Genomic DNA, 15236 nt, shown 5'->3' on the forward strand with positions numbered 1-15236 from the left:
TAAAAATACAAAAAAAAAAATCAGAAAGCAGCTGGAACTTGATCCCAAAAACTATTTAGTGCCTTCATCAAAGTTTCGACCCGTTTATTGAATGTTTAAATGAGATATAACAACAATTTAGACAAAAGAAAGGATAAAATCAGTGGTTTGCATTGGTTCAAAATGGTTCAAATGGCTCTGAGCACTATGGGAGTTAACTTCCTTGGTCATCAGTCCCCTAGAACTTCGAACTACTTAAACCTAACTAACCTAAGGACATCACACACACATCCATGCCCGAGGCACGATTCGAACCTGCGACCGTAGTGGTCGCGCGGTTCCAGACTGTAGCGCCTAGAATCGCTCGGCCACCCCGGCCGGCGCTTGCATTGGTGTCTGGCCTTATTAATGCAATAATTTACATAAGGGGAAAATGAAAGGTACCACTAGTCTTTTCTTGTAGAACTGTGGATGGCGTTGTCTATTTTTACGATACGAAGATATTGCAGTGCCTATGTTATTCTTAATTACGACGCAAAGTTCCTTTGGACATGCATGCATAACACAGGTATAGCAACATCGTATTTATCTGCCGACGCCGGGCATGGGACTTTCAAATAAAATGTCTCACATGTACGGAAATATACGTAATGGACGTACGAGTACGTGTTGTAGACGCATGGCTCACGGCATACGGAGGTTTGATCTGGCCGTGAGTCGTGCACGGATAGCCAATGGAAAAGCGGCCGTCCGCGATAAGCGGGAAATCCGGGTTCGAGTACCTGTCTGCCACAAATTTTCGTTGTCATATTTCCATTCTACACCTGATGGTTGTCCACATCCGCAACTGCGAATACATGTAATGTATTGTCTATTTTTGGCTAAGCTCAGCAAACGACTTTTAATGTGCTACGGACACTTGAGTATCACTGGGTTTATCGATTAGCAAGATAATGGAGCAGACCACATCGCCTGGCAGTGTTAGAGAAGATGCTAAGAACCAGAATAGCAACGTCTTTCGTAATACATCGTGTGTAGCATAATAAGGAATGAGAGGCTGCGGCACAAGCTGAACTTGTTGACAGCCAAAACATCTGGCTATGAACTGCAAGCCTGCATGGCGTAGATATGAAAACGAAAAGTCCATACATCATCACAACCAGACGTACCATGGCAAAACATTCACTTACAACAAACTTTCAGCAGCAGTGACGAGATGAGCCACTTTCAAAGACGTCTCCCAGTCTCTTCACCTTGGGTGGCACAGCCACACAGCTCCTGTGAATCCTGAGGTGTGTCTCAGCATGTTACGGGCTAACTATGCCGACAAAATGTGGAAATCTAGTTCGGTTTGACACCAAATACAGCAGTGTGGTGCTGTGTAGTGTAGAGTCGTATGGCAGTATAGCGTAGAATTATAAATTACGATATTTTTGGTGAAGTTAAGTAATATAGCACAGCAGACCAGTAACGTGGAAAGGGTGCTGGGTGATGAATCTTTCTGTAGAAAGAAAACCGTGACCAGGTAATATTCGATTGTTTGATATTTCTAATAATGCTCAAAAAAGAAATAAGAATACTACACGTTATTTATATATCAGAAGACACACCAGAATATAAGAATGCAACTTAAAGAAATACTATAAATGGGTATAGTACACTGATGAGTGGTCCTCTAGGGGAAAACGAGCTGGACATCACTCGAAATGAGCTGCACCAAAACCTGCTTAGTCCAACTATAGAAAATGAATTGCAGGGGTCATAATAAACTGAAGAAAGGTAAAACATCATGCAACAAGTGAACTACACCTACTCAGCATTAGGCGACCAACCTCTTCGGTCTGCGCGGACTCATTTACAGAACCTGTCATCCACTCATGATTCAAAGAAAAGCGTCTGGTGGAATTAACGAGATGGGTTCACTAAAGTACGTGTCTCCATAGAGTAACGTAGCGGGGCGGGCGGGGGAGATTCGATGCAGGAAAAGGCGAATGTTGAGTAGAGGGTCAGTAAGCCTACAGGCGTAACCAGCAATTCACAGGAATTTGAGTGAAACTAGACAGGAAGAAAAAGGCAATCCACTAAGAAAAAAATGTAACAGAAAGCGAAAGTTCGCTGAAACTGGTGAAATAAATATCATTTGGCTCATTTAACCCTCAGACATTCATAGTCAGCAGATATCTGTTCATAATCGTAGTGCTGATTGAGATACTGATAATGACCATGGCACACTAAGATTTTAAATTACGTAAAATATCACGTTATAGAAGTTGCGGCAGTTTCTCTGTTATTATAGCTCTTAAATCAGTTCCATGACACATATTCTTCTCAAATTTTCGGGCGAATGCTTCTTAATGCAGTACTTCCCTTAAATGTAATTTCTTGGAAGTAATGCTAAAGCGATGTACTAAGTAGTGATGTGATCAAATCATTATTACACTAGATTCCCTCGGTCACCCATTGCTGTGGCTCAGTTTGTGCAAATGAAAAAGAAAGAAAAGAGAAAGCACACGTTCCTGACATGTATGAGACTTGGAAACACACCCTAAGCTCAGTTTTTCCCACTGTCTCTATCTCCTCTGTCTTCCCTCACTTTCTGTCCATCACCTCTTCCTCTCTCTCTCTCTGTCCATCTCGTCCTGCCCCCTCTCTCTCCCCCTCCCTCTGTCCATCACCTCCTCCCCCTTTCTCTGTCCATCTCCTCCACACTCTCTCCCCATCTCCTCCTCCTCATCCTAGTTCCTCTCCCTGTCGATCACCTCATCCCCCCTTTCTCTTTGCACTTTTCTTCCACAATCTCTCTCTACATCTCCTCCTATCCTCTCATTCTCTACCTCTCTCTGTCCATCACCTCCTACCCCTTTCTCTGCCTGTCTCCTCCACACTCTCTCTCCTCCTCCTCCTCCTCCTCCTCTTCCCCCCCCCCCATTCTCTGCCCATCATCTCGTCCCCCCTTTCTCTGTCCATTTTCTCCTCCCTAATCTCTCTCTCCATCTCCTCCTACCCTCTCATTCCCTACCTCTCTCTGTCCATCACCTCCATCCCCTTTCTGTGTCCATCATCTCGTCGCCCCTCTGTCCATCTTCTCCCGTCCACTCCCTCTGTCCATTTCCTCACACCTCTCTATCCATCTCTTCTTCCTACCTCTGACCTTGAGCCTTGTTTATTGTTATTGGAAATTCAGATTTTTAGTAGAATTCTGATCAAAAGCCGGTAAGCCATAAATACAACCTTACTGTCTACTGACAATGTTTCACCATTATATATTTTACTAGGTTTTGCCCGCAACTTCATTCGCTCGGATCTCGAACCCGCTTCAGTTTTGAAAAATCCTGGCGCTTATTATCGGTGAAAAGAATGGATCCAAAAAGTAAAGGTGAATCTGTCAAAAGGGTGCAACGGTAAAGAACTTGTATGTTTGTAAGCACAAACACAGATATCTGAAGTATGAAATACCAGTAGATCTGGACACAGAAACAGCCTACTATCGTATTTAAAGAAATTACGAAAATTAAAGAACCTGTGCTTACAAACACATCAACTCTTTACCGTTGCAGCCATTTGAGAGTTTCACCTTCAGTTTTTTATATCTGTTTTTCTCGCCGATGATAAAGTTGAGGATTTTTCAAAATGCATGCGGGTTCGAGATCAAAGCGGACAAAGTCGCAGCCAAGGCATTATTATTTCTGAAGGTATTTTCGTTCCGTCGTTACAACTAAAAGAAAATGAGTGTTTTTCTCACCAGATGCGTTTCGCTTTGTTGAGGTCAAGCACCATCAGTGGTGGCGATTTCTGCTTGGTTTCTCGCCTGCATCAGGAAATACCTTCTGCTAGCAGGTCTTTGGTGTTTTTCTTCATTACATACTGATAATTGCAGTCTGATTTTTCGTTGCTCTGCAAAACTATAAATTCGTAGTTCTGAGAACAACGAAACTTCAAACTACACTTGATGCTTTACCTCAATAAAGCGAAATGCGTCTAGTGAGAATGAAATGTATTTTCTTGTAGTTGTAACGACGGAACGAAAATACCGTCAGGAACTGTCACGCAACGACGGGAAATGTGGCCACACGAGTGAAGAATTTAAGGCGTTATTACTACTTGATAAATTTATCGGCGGTAATAGCTACACCAACAGAACAATGAATTCAAGAATGAAACAAGTTAAACGAACGAAGACACTAATACGAAACCACAACAATTCTATAATTTCACTTATATCGGTAACACACGACGAAAACCTCTGAAAAAAGTACGAAAGTGACTTTTAGTGTCAACCCGACAAACTTATCAACGATAATAGAGTTTTAGTGTCAACTCGACCGACGTATCAATGATAATAGTAGCGTCAACTAGACAACTTATCAACGATAATAGCTACATCGTTTCAAAAATGAATTCAAGAATTCTATGGATAGTGGGATTAAACTGTCAGCATTATTATTATGCCGATAAAAACTTCTTACGGATTTTATTGCTTCTATCCTCGTTGATTTAGTTGAATTCTATAAAACTTCTGCGGTTCCGTTTTTTTTTCTTCCAATATAATATAATGATTCTTACAGGAAACTGAATCGATCGACATCAAAAACAATTTGCCGATTTCACCCATATTCGTGGACTTAACCAAAATTTGATTATGGCAAATTCTTTTTTACAAAAAGCACCTAAAGGTCCTTAAGACAGTTTCTCTGTATGTTCTATGGATTTCGATTTCCCTATACTGACCAAGTTAATGAATACACGTTGTACGTACAGATAATTCTGCTTCTAGGTGGCCTATCAATATGAAACATGTACCAGATTTTAGGCTAGACCACCAACAATACAACCGTCAAAACAGCATCCAATTTCGTGCAGTAGTTTTTGCATGATGCACGTACAAATGTACACAGAGACAGACAAATAAAAAATTCTAAAAATAATTTTTTTGGCTTCTGTTGCTGTTATAAGGACCCTTCATGTTAATTTTCCTTAAGTATCTCTTAAGTACAGACATCGACCAGATATAATTTTGTTTTATATATATATATATATATATATATATATATATATATATATATATATATATATATATATATATATATATATACAGCCTATATATCTAAACATTTATTATAGTAATGTGTAAAAATTTGAAGTAAATCGTTCAAGACCTTTCAAAACTTTTGGTAATAACATATATTATATATTTACTAACATATTACATATATTAAAAACTGCTACATAAAAACGTACGCATATTGAAATGCAAAGTTATGTCAGATTTTGAAAGTAATCAGTGAAGAACTTTCGGAGATAGAGGATTCTGAACAACCGAACATTAACATTTTTACTTATATATTTTCTATATTTTATTGTAACTAAACAGTTTATTAGTATAGTATAGCAACACAGTATATTTTTATAATTATTATTAAAATCGTATTCGTTGTGACACTTTCAAGGTGGGGTAACACTAATTAATACTGGGGAAGACACAGTAACACACTGTGAACGTCCCCTCCCCACCCCACCCCCCCAACACCCTTCCACTCCGCCAGCCAATGCAGACAAATCCGCAAGTTAATGTCAGCATGACAGAATGTGCTGAACCCCACTTTTACGACTGCAGGTCCAGTGTCTTATCAGTGTGCCAAGAGAGAAAGGGAGGGAATGGACCCTCGTGCCGACATGAAGCCTAGTCCTCTCGAATAGCAGCGCCTTTCCTCTCACTTCAGCCAAATGATGCAGAAGAAAATTTCTTCATCGATCAGACTAAACTTAGGTCGATCCTCGTATCACTAGCGCTTGACGTCGACTGAAGGATTAGGTAATGTCCTCACTTACAATCAGGGACTGGACTACGGCCTGTGAAAGTTTCGTATCGCGTTTCGGTAAGGTTTCAGGTTCAGTTTCGCAAAAAATGATATACTTGAGGGCCGACTAGGCAGATTTCTTATGTTATGGCCTGAGCACACATGTTTCAGTTATGTATGAGTTCGTCCCTGTTGCATCCGGTCTGCTAAACCAGAAATGAGCAAGACCAATACCGCTCTATCTATATAACGAAACTGTTCCTTTACATTTTATCAGACCACTTTTTCTGCCCTAGTTTTTCTTCGCATTCATTGTTATTCTGGTCTTACTGTATGTTTATCATTTCAGTTATTGGCATCGCTACAACTTTTTCTTGCCTGTCTGCAGTTAAAAATGATGCCTACACTACAAATAAAATAGTTTCTGCGTCAGTCACTTGTTTATGTTGCCACTACGCGTTTCGATGGTTCACAACATCATCTTCAGGTCGAGAATGGTGTGAACCATCGAAACGCGTTGTGACAAAAATAAACAAGTGACTGACGCAGAAACTGTTTTATTTGTATTGATCTACAATCGCAGCTCTCATACTGCAGTCCCTTATGAACGAAATATTCCTGATGCTTGCACGACAAACATACAGGATGTATTATAATTAATAGCGGAAACTGATAATGGGTAAAGAAAGTGAAAACAGAAACGTAACGTTTCAGTAAATATGTGTCCGCAACGAGCCGTTCGTGATATAGCTGCAGAGTTGCAGACGTAGAACAGGGCGACATTCTGCAACAGCTTCCAGTTTGTACACAGATTCATACATCTTTTAGTTTAATGGTGTTTTTACAATTTGCTGAGTACAAGTGAACAATAGCTTGAAGGTCGTTCGTTAAAATGTCAACTTTCAAGTTATTCAGTCTTGTGTGAATTGAGAGTCGGCAGTCTATTTCAAAAGCGGTCTGTACCAGGAATATCGATTTCTTAATGTATTACTGTCTTTGGCTTGTCAAGTGAAGGAACGTCTGCTAGCCTGTATTTAGGCAGTAGCTACGAGCCAATCACAGGACTGTGTGGCCCATATCACGTGTTTGTGAGCACCGTTGAATGGTGGACAAAGCATTCTGCATCCTGCACTGGACATTCTGCGTTCGGTTGCTCTTCCTCTACTTCTTGCATGAGGTTCTGTCTGAATGACTGGTGTCGGAACTTGATTATGGACGTTGGTTATTTTCTGATGGCCGTTCTCAAGCTACGAACTACGAGAAGTCTGGTGAGATTGCATCATATTTTCACCTTGGCATAATAATCTGTCTGCATTTCAGGTCTGTAAAGGTGCCTTCACTTATATTCAGACTTACGTGCCATTGTTCAATGAGGTAGAGCATGATCCATATTTTGGAGATTTGTATACTACACGATGCATCACAGGCCAAGTGTAATATTTTATTACTACTTTTGAAATGAGTCTTAATAATCATAAATCTGACTGAAGCATCTTCAGTCCCGAATATCTTATGGAATCCACTTGCTTTTGTGTTCATTTTCACATCTGCATTTAATTCGAGCATGAACTCTACCCTGAATTTTGGCTTCGGTAGGAACATTTGACAGTGCGAAGCAAAATTGCTATTGGCAGAAGCTTTTCTAAAAATGCAATTAGCAGAAATCAATTTCAGGTATTTGCATGGCTTGCAGCTCAGAACTCTCAGACTGCCTGCTGCTTGTCGGATTATGTTTGATATGACTTGCATATACATGTAATCGAACAGCGAAGTGGTGAGGCTGGGATGAGCTCTCCAGATTAATATCAGATGATATGAAAATTAATTAATTTAAATTATATCTCCATAAAACTAAGTAAAACTCGTTGACCTTAATACTCGAAGCTTCTAACGCCAATACCGATATTCTCTATATTATGTAGTACAACTTCTTTGCCTGCTTTTACTTAATGTGACATGTGTATAACCACGTTCTTTGGTGTAACATCTAAGTAAATGTTTTATTCCTTATTTATGTCCATTTATGTCAATATAATTAATCTATGGGTGTAATTTTAAAATTAATATTCTGTAAAAGAATGTAAATGTTAGAACTGTAATTGTAGTGCTGGTTCATGCATAGGGAGGTAGGTCTGTGATCCTGTAAACAGTAAGGTGGAAGGTGAGTCCCTCTGCGGTGAAACTGACACAGTGGGAATAGGAAAGGTGGGTCTAGCGGTCGAACTGAAAAATGTTCGCGTCGTGTGTGCTGAACGAGGAAGAAGAGCAGCAAGATTGTGTGATATAGCCTCGGATGTGGAAGTAATTTGGCTTATTATTGACTGTATACGTTGGTTAGCTCTATACTACGAAAATCCGACGGCAAGAAGAGAATTTTCAGCGCTTGTTACCCAGCAAGGCCCGTGGGCATTATTGACGCCCTCTTGAGTAACCACAGGAAATCGCCACAGCCACGTTCTTCGTCTGAAATTATCAGCCGAGTGCTGTATAATTGAATGGACTAGTTATTTGGATCTTATCGAAATAATAATTATATTTCGTTATAAATTTTTTATGGAAGAGCCATATTCAATCCTTAGACATTTACTGAGGCAGGATCCTTTCCATAATGCTACAATGTTTCCGAGTTTTGTATTTTACTGAACTGAAAAATAATTGTTTTCCATAAAAATTTAATAACTTTTGAGGAGTAGTAAATTTCGTTATTATTCAGTGCGCCAAATTTTTGAAATTCTCCACGTGTTTTTTTTTTCATAAAAGGGTTATTAAAGTTTCACCCAAGTATAACTGCAAAGTGTTCTGCTTACATGTTATTGTTATTGAAATCCCAGTACGCTACTATAGTTAGATGAATAAAACTATCATCATTCAGAATAGTTTACTAACTAATTAACTTGAAGGACCAGAACAAGGAATAATTCTTGGATAGGTTTTTAAGTAAGAGTGTTCATATCTTCGTGTACATATAGTTGTGTATAAGCGAAACCGTTCATTTTGAGACGAGTCAGTTTATAGAACGGTTTCTGGGTCCCCATGCCAGCTGTTGAGCCAGTTTTGCAACATACATTACAATAACAAAACTAAGGAAGTGCAGCTACCAGTTTAATCTCATTTGTGTGTGATAATAAGTAACTGGCTACAGTTACTCAGACTGTAACAATTTTGCCTAATTAGGCTGGCGACCGTTCCCTTTTCGTAGTTGCAGTTTACATGCAGATAATAGAATCTTGTTCGAATCCCATTCATTCTGCTATTACTCTTTCAATGGATATCTTTGGAATAACTAAATTTGGTCTGACAGCTTTTGCATCGTGGGAATAGTGCTCCAGAGGCAACTTGCACACACCGCTGACCTAGTAGTGACTTGAAGCTGAAGTAGGATGTGTATCATCGGGAATATTAGACTTATTTACATAACAATTATAATTCGTTGCTTGCATCCATACTGCAGAATCCTTTAGTAATATTACGCCAGTTTTAGTGATACACTTACAAAAAAAAACATTATATGCTGGAAATAATGGGAATTTTCAGTAGAATCAGTGAGCACTAGATATAAGAAAGGGATGACATTACATACCTATAATTTAACCCTGGAAAGACGATACATCCTAGAGACGTGATGTCCAGAGACATCTACCATTTCTCCTACACGGAGCAATATTGCAGCAGCAAGAGCAATATTGTAAAAAATTTCGAGGAAATACAATAAGATCTTGTGAATATACTATATACAGTAGAAATGACCAGCTGCTTGGACCATTGCAGCATCTTTGTGCAGATGACTACAGGCTAATGCATATGCATATAATGCAAGATTTTGCTAGGATTTTAACAAAATATAGATGAATGGCTACCTAACATGGAGCTACAACTAGCATGTACAAGAAGTAAGTGACCAGGGGAATAACGTCGTTATTGTAATTACCGATAAGACTGTTTGAAGGCGCTATTAGACGACGACCTGCCACTAACGGTACAGACACAGTGCTACAGCCATCTGGCGGTAGAACCGCTGTAACTAGGAGAATTACCAGATGCATTATCCCCACGTGGAAATGGCACCAGTTTCCGTGTAGTCGCACATGCGCAGTAGATGTCGATTAAGCGTCCATGCACAGAAAGGGACTCAGAGAATACTTTCTGCTTGTTATTTTTATGCAGTACTGTTATGACATCCGTGACCAACAGCTAAATTTAGAGTTTCATTTGGAGATTTCCGCGCATTTTTCAGTGAGCAAAATTCCATGTGTGTGTTTAGACTTTATGGGCGCTCAACGACGAGGCTAACAGCGCCGAGACACATGCTAAAGGAAACGAACGTGAAAATTTTCATAAATACTGAAATTAAACAAAAGCAATATTTTTGCCTACAGACTTTCTTTTACACAAGTTGTATACAAAAAGCATTCTTTGTTATTACTGCTGTGCATTCAAGGAATGGAATGAGCCAAAGAATCATTAAACGTTCCCATCCAGGCGAAAAACGAGTAAAAGCGTCTGTATGATCCTTCTTTATCTTAATAAGGTATGTTAGCAATCGTTTATTTCTGAATAAATATGCATTTAAATCTAAATGTGTGATTTCCATTTTGTACATGCAGCGCCTTAATTGAGGAAAGTTCACGTTTATTTGATTACACGTTTTCCTTTATTTCAGCATCCTAGCAAGGAGAAACTGACTAAAGTCGGCGAAAGAGTCCGCTCAGAAAATCTATAAACAAATGGTTTCATTCTTACTTTCGACTATAGGTGAAAATGCCTTCTACGTTACTGTGCCACTTAGGCGAATCCCGTCCCGTATCATTCCTTCGGGTCTTCGATCTTAAATTCCTTTATTAATATAGAATACAATCCCTGCCATCTTCCATTCTACCCAGCCAAGGACGAAACCAACAACGTCTGGGTTTACGTCGTCGTCGTTGTTCAAAATCAAATGGCTCTGAGCACTATGGGACTTAACTTCTGAGGTCATCCTCCCCTAGAACTTAGAACTAGTTAAAGCTAAGGACATCACACACATCCATCCCCGAGGCAGGATTCGAACCTGCGACCGTAGCGGTCGCGCGGTTCCAGACTTTACCACCTAGAACCGCTCGGCTACCCCGGCCGGCGTCGTCGTTGTCTTTCTGGTCTAACCCTAATGGTCACAGGCGCTGCCGGGGCAATAGCGCGAAAGACAACTCCGACCTCTCTGGGCAAAATGCCGTATAAACTTAAATTTAAGTAAGATATCTTTGCAGAAACAAGTGTCATAATACAAAACGAGTAGTTGAGCCCGTAATTCAGAACAGTAATAACGTAACTCTGTAATAGTTACGTAAGACAACAATTACTTAATGAATAGGTGCACTGAGCTCTCAGAAGTTTTGAACGAATGACTTAACAAGAAATCAGGCATTTTCCTTACAGTTTCGCGCTTTATTGCCGTCTAATGCGCATGCGCGGATTCACGCCATGAATCACGCGTTTATCGTGTAATCGGTCGACGTGGACCAGTCTGCAATTCCAAATTCCGCGTTAAGAGTTCAAAATATGTAGTTGCCATTAAAAGTGAACTACTTTTAGTATTCATTCACAAGCACAGATTTCTTTGTGCTGATCACTGAAAAATACAATTTTCTCAATGTTTTTGAACTTGTATTCTGCCTTTGTATATAATAACTTCTCTTTTTGCCATATTAGTTCAACATGAGTAAGATACTAGAACGTGATCTTTTATATTTAACTACCCTAACCTTGAGGTTATATGGTGCTCAGATAGGCACCGGATGAGTATCTTTTCATAGTTCTCTAAATTTTCTAAACAAACATGATGCTCTTCTACCTTATTACTCAGTCCTCTAATATTATGATGAAATAAGCTAACTTTACTTTCCTGTGCGTTCTTCAGCATTTTGTGAGGTTTTTCTGTTAATTTAACTTATTTCATAACAGGGTGCCTGAACGTTGATTCTAACCTAAAAATGTACCTGTTTGACACGAGTAACCTTAGGGATCTTGCTTTGTGTGATTTTGGCCCCCTGCACAGTTACTCAAAGAATGTAAGCCAACCTACCTTTCCCTCTCTTATTCAAGTGTAGACAGTGTCTGGTATATCACCATCTCCCGCCTGTTGCAACAGGCATTGCACTCGTATGTGATTTCATTTCAATTAGCAGCAGCCTGATCATTCTGTGTTCACACGGCTCACAGGAGTGTTAACCCAGGGCTGGTCATGGCAACATAAGACCTCCACAAAAATCGTGCTTTCGTTTCGTCCAGGTCTCCTCTAATGCTGTAATTTCTGTCTTTAGATAAGCTGTGCCACCTACTACGACACCCTGTTCCTCTTTGTCAAAATATTTACACAAATTCCCCATGTCATCTGTCACCTGGCTTCACAATACTTTTGACCTGGTACCCTCTTCCTAATTTTCCCTGTACCATCTGGACGACATGCTTCCTGCGGCTACTACGTAACAGCGAGACTTTTCTACCTTCTGTCTTTTGATGGTGACCTACACTTAATTCCTTTGCTAGACGTCTGATGTAACCTACAGATGTATGAGGCTCTTCCCCTCCTACTTCAGGTAATAAGTCAAACTTATTGGACAGTGAAAGTTCAAATGTAGATTAAGTTGCAGAGGTGTTCCCCATTCGCCCTCCTCTTGTTACGTTTACCCAATTCCCACGACAGTTTTCCCCCATCAGCCTACTTACTTCAAATTTCGCTTAATTTAATTCCGTCTGAAGGCCAAAACTCTTTGCCTACTGTTCAGCACTTCTCTTATCTCCGTGGGAGAGTCTCGTTGGATTTCCCATTCAATTACCCTCTACAATCGCATCAATGGAACTGCAGCCCTCAATCTACAAACAACACTCCCTGTCTTACTACCTCACAGAAACATCCACACTTATCACGCATTGTATCACAGATTAAACGCTTAAAAATAGAATTAAATGACTCAACAAACTTCGCACTACATTAATTTGTGCAATTTACGAGCCGCAGAAATTATGCCTACAAGTTAGAGATTCAGGTGTAAGTTACAACGTAAAACGTTAATTATTTCCTCTTAAAAAAATCAGTTAAGATATTTACAATAAAATGTAACATTTAATCGCTACTTATGACTAGGATTATTTAATTTTAGAGAATATTTACTTTCGGCGAAATATGGTCTTGATGCGATTTTACATGATAATTGGAATACAAAACTTCATATCACGAAATCTTCAATTACCCTGGTGAAGGAAGTACAAAGCAAGAAACTTACATATAAAATGTGATTTACACAATCACTTTTCCCTATCTCCCAATCCTGTTTTGACAAACGTAAAGAAATTTCTATTGGTATTAATTTAAAACCCCCATGAACCATGGACCTTGCTGTTGGTGGGGAGGCTTGCGTGCCTCAGCGATACAGATAGCCGTACCGTAAGTGCAACCACAACGGAGGGGTATCTGTTGAGAGGCCAGACAAACGTGTGATTCCTGAAGACGGGCAACAGCGTTTTCAGTAGCTGCGAGGGCAACAGTCTGGATGATTGACTGATCTGGCCTTGTAACACTAACCAAAACGACCTTACCGTGCAGGTACTGCGAACGGCTGAAAGCAAGGGGAAACTACAGCCGTAATTTTTCCCGAGGGCATGCAGCTTTACTGTATGATTAAATGATGATGGCGTCATCTTGGGTAAAAAATTCCGGAGGTAAAATAGTCCCCCATTCGGATCTCCGGGCGGGGACTACTCAGAGGACGTCGTTATCAGGAGAAAGAAAACTGATTGTGTAAATCACAAAATTCTGCTAGACAAGCTCAAGTATTGTGGCATGAGTGGGACAGTGCACAAATGGTTTAATTCGTACCTAACTGGAAGAGTGCAGAAAGTAGAAATAAGTAGTTCTCGTAACATGCAAAGATCAGCACATTCCTCAAACTGGGGAACTATCAAGAATGGGGTTCCACAAGGGTCAGTCTTGGGTCCTTTGTTGTTCTTATTATATATTAATGACTTGCCATTCTATATTCATGAAGAGGCAAAGTTAGTTCTCTTTGCTGATGATACAAGTATAGTAATCACACCTGACAAACAAGAATTAACTGATGAAATTGTCAATACTGTCTTTCAGAAAATTACTAAGTGGTTCCTTGTAAACGGACTCTCACTGAATTTTGATAAGACACAGTACATACAGTTCCGTACAGTGAATGGTATGACGCCATTAATAAATATAGACCTTAATCAGAAGCATATAACTAAGGTAGAATATTGCAAATTTTTAGGTGTGTCCATTGATGGGAGATTAAATTGGAAGAAACACATTGATGATCTGCTGAAACGTTTGAGTTCAGCTACTTATGCAATAAGGGTCATTGCAAATTTTGGTGATAAACATCTTAGTAAATTAGCTTACTACGCCTATTTTCACTCATTACTTTCATATGGCATCATATTTTGGGGTAATTCATCACTGAGGAATAAAGTATTTATTGCACAAAAGCGTGTAATCAGAATAATAGCTGGAGTCCACCCAAGATCATCCTGCAGACATTTATTTAAGGATCTAGGGATATTCACAGTAGCTTCTCAGTACATATACTCTCTTATGAAATTTGTTATTAACAACCAAACCCAATTCAAAAGTAATAGCAGTGTGCATAACTACAATACTAGGAGAAAGGATGATCTTCACTATTCAAGATTAAATCTAACTTTGGCACAGAAAGGGGTGAATTATACTGGCACTAAAGTCTTTGGTCACTTACCAAATAGTATCAAAAGTCTGACAGATAACCAACAAATATTTAAGAAGAAATTAAAAGAATTTCTGAATGACAACTCCTTCTACTCCATAGAGGAATTTTTAGATATAAATTAAGAAAAAATAACAAAAAAATATTAAAAAAATAAAAATAAATAAAAATAAAAAATAAAGAAAAACAAAAAACACAATACAATAAAGTTGTTATATTAACTTAAGTATGTTGTTATATTAACCTAATTATGTCATGTATTGGAAAATTCGACTCGTTCCACATCATTACGAAATATCGTATTCATGATCCATGGAACTAGTATTAATCTAATCTAATCTAATCTAATCTACGGATCGGAGCGTGGAATGTCAGATCCCTTAATCGGGCAGGTAGGTTACAAAATTTAAAAAGAGAAATGGATAGGTTAAAGTCAGATATAGTGGGAATTAGTAAAGTTCGGTGGCAGGAGGAACAAGACTTCTGGTCAGGTGAATACAGGTTTGTAAATACAAAATTAAATAGGGGTAATGCAGGAGTGGGTTTAATAACGAATAAAAAAATCGGAGTGCGGGTAAGCTAGTATAACAGCATAGTGAACGCATTATTGTGGCCATGATAGACACGAAGCCCACGCCTAACACAGTAATACAAGTTTATATGCCAACTAGCTCCGTAGATGACGAAGAGATTGATGAAATGTATGATGAGATAAAAG

This window comes from Schistocerca nitens, chromosome 9 (assembly GCF_023898315.1).
Source record: "Schistocerca nitens isolate TAMUIC-IGC-003100 chromosome 9, iqSchNite1.1, whole genome shotgun sequence".
Classification (NCBI taxonomy): Eukaryota; Metazoa; Arthropoda; class Insecta; order Orthoptera; family Acrididae; genus Schistocerca; species Schistocerca nitens.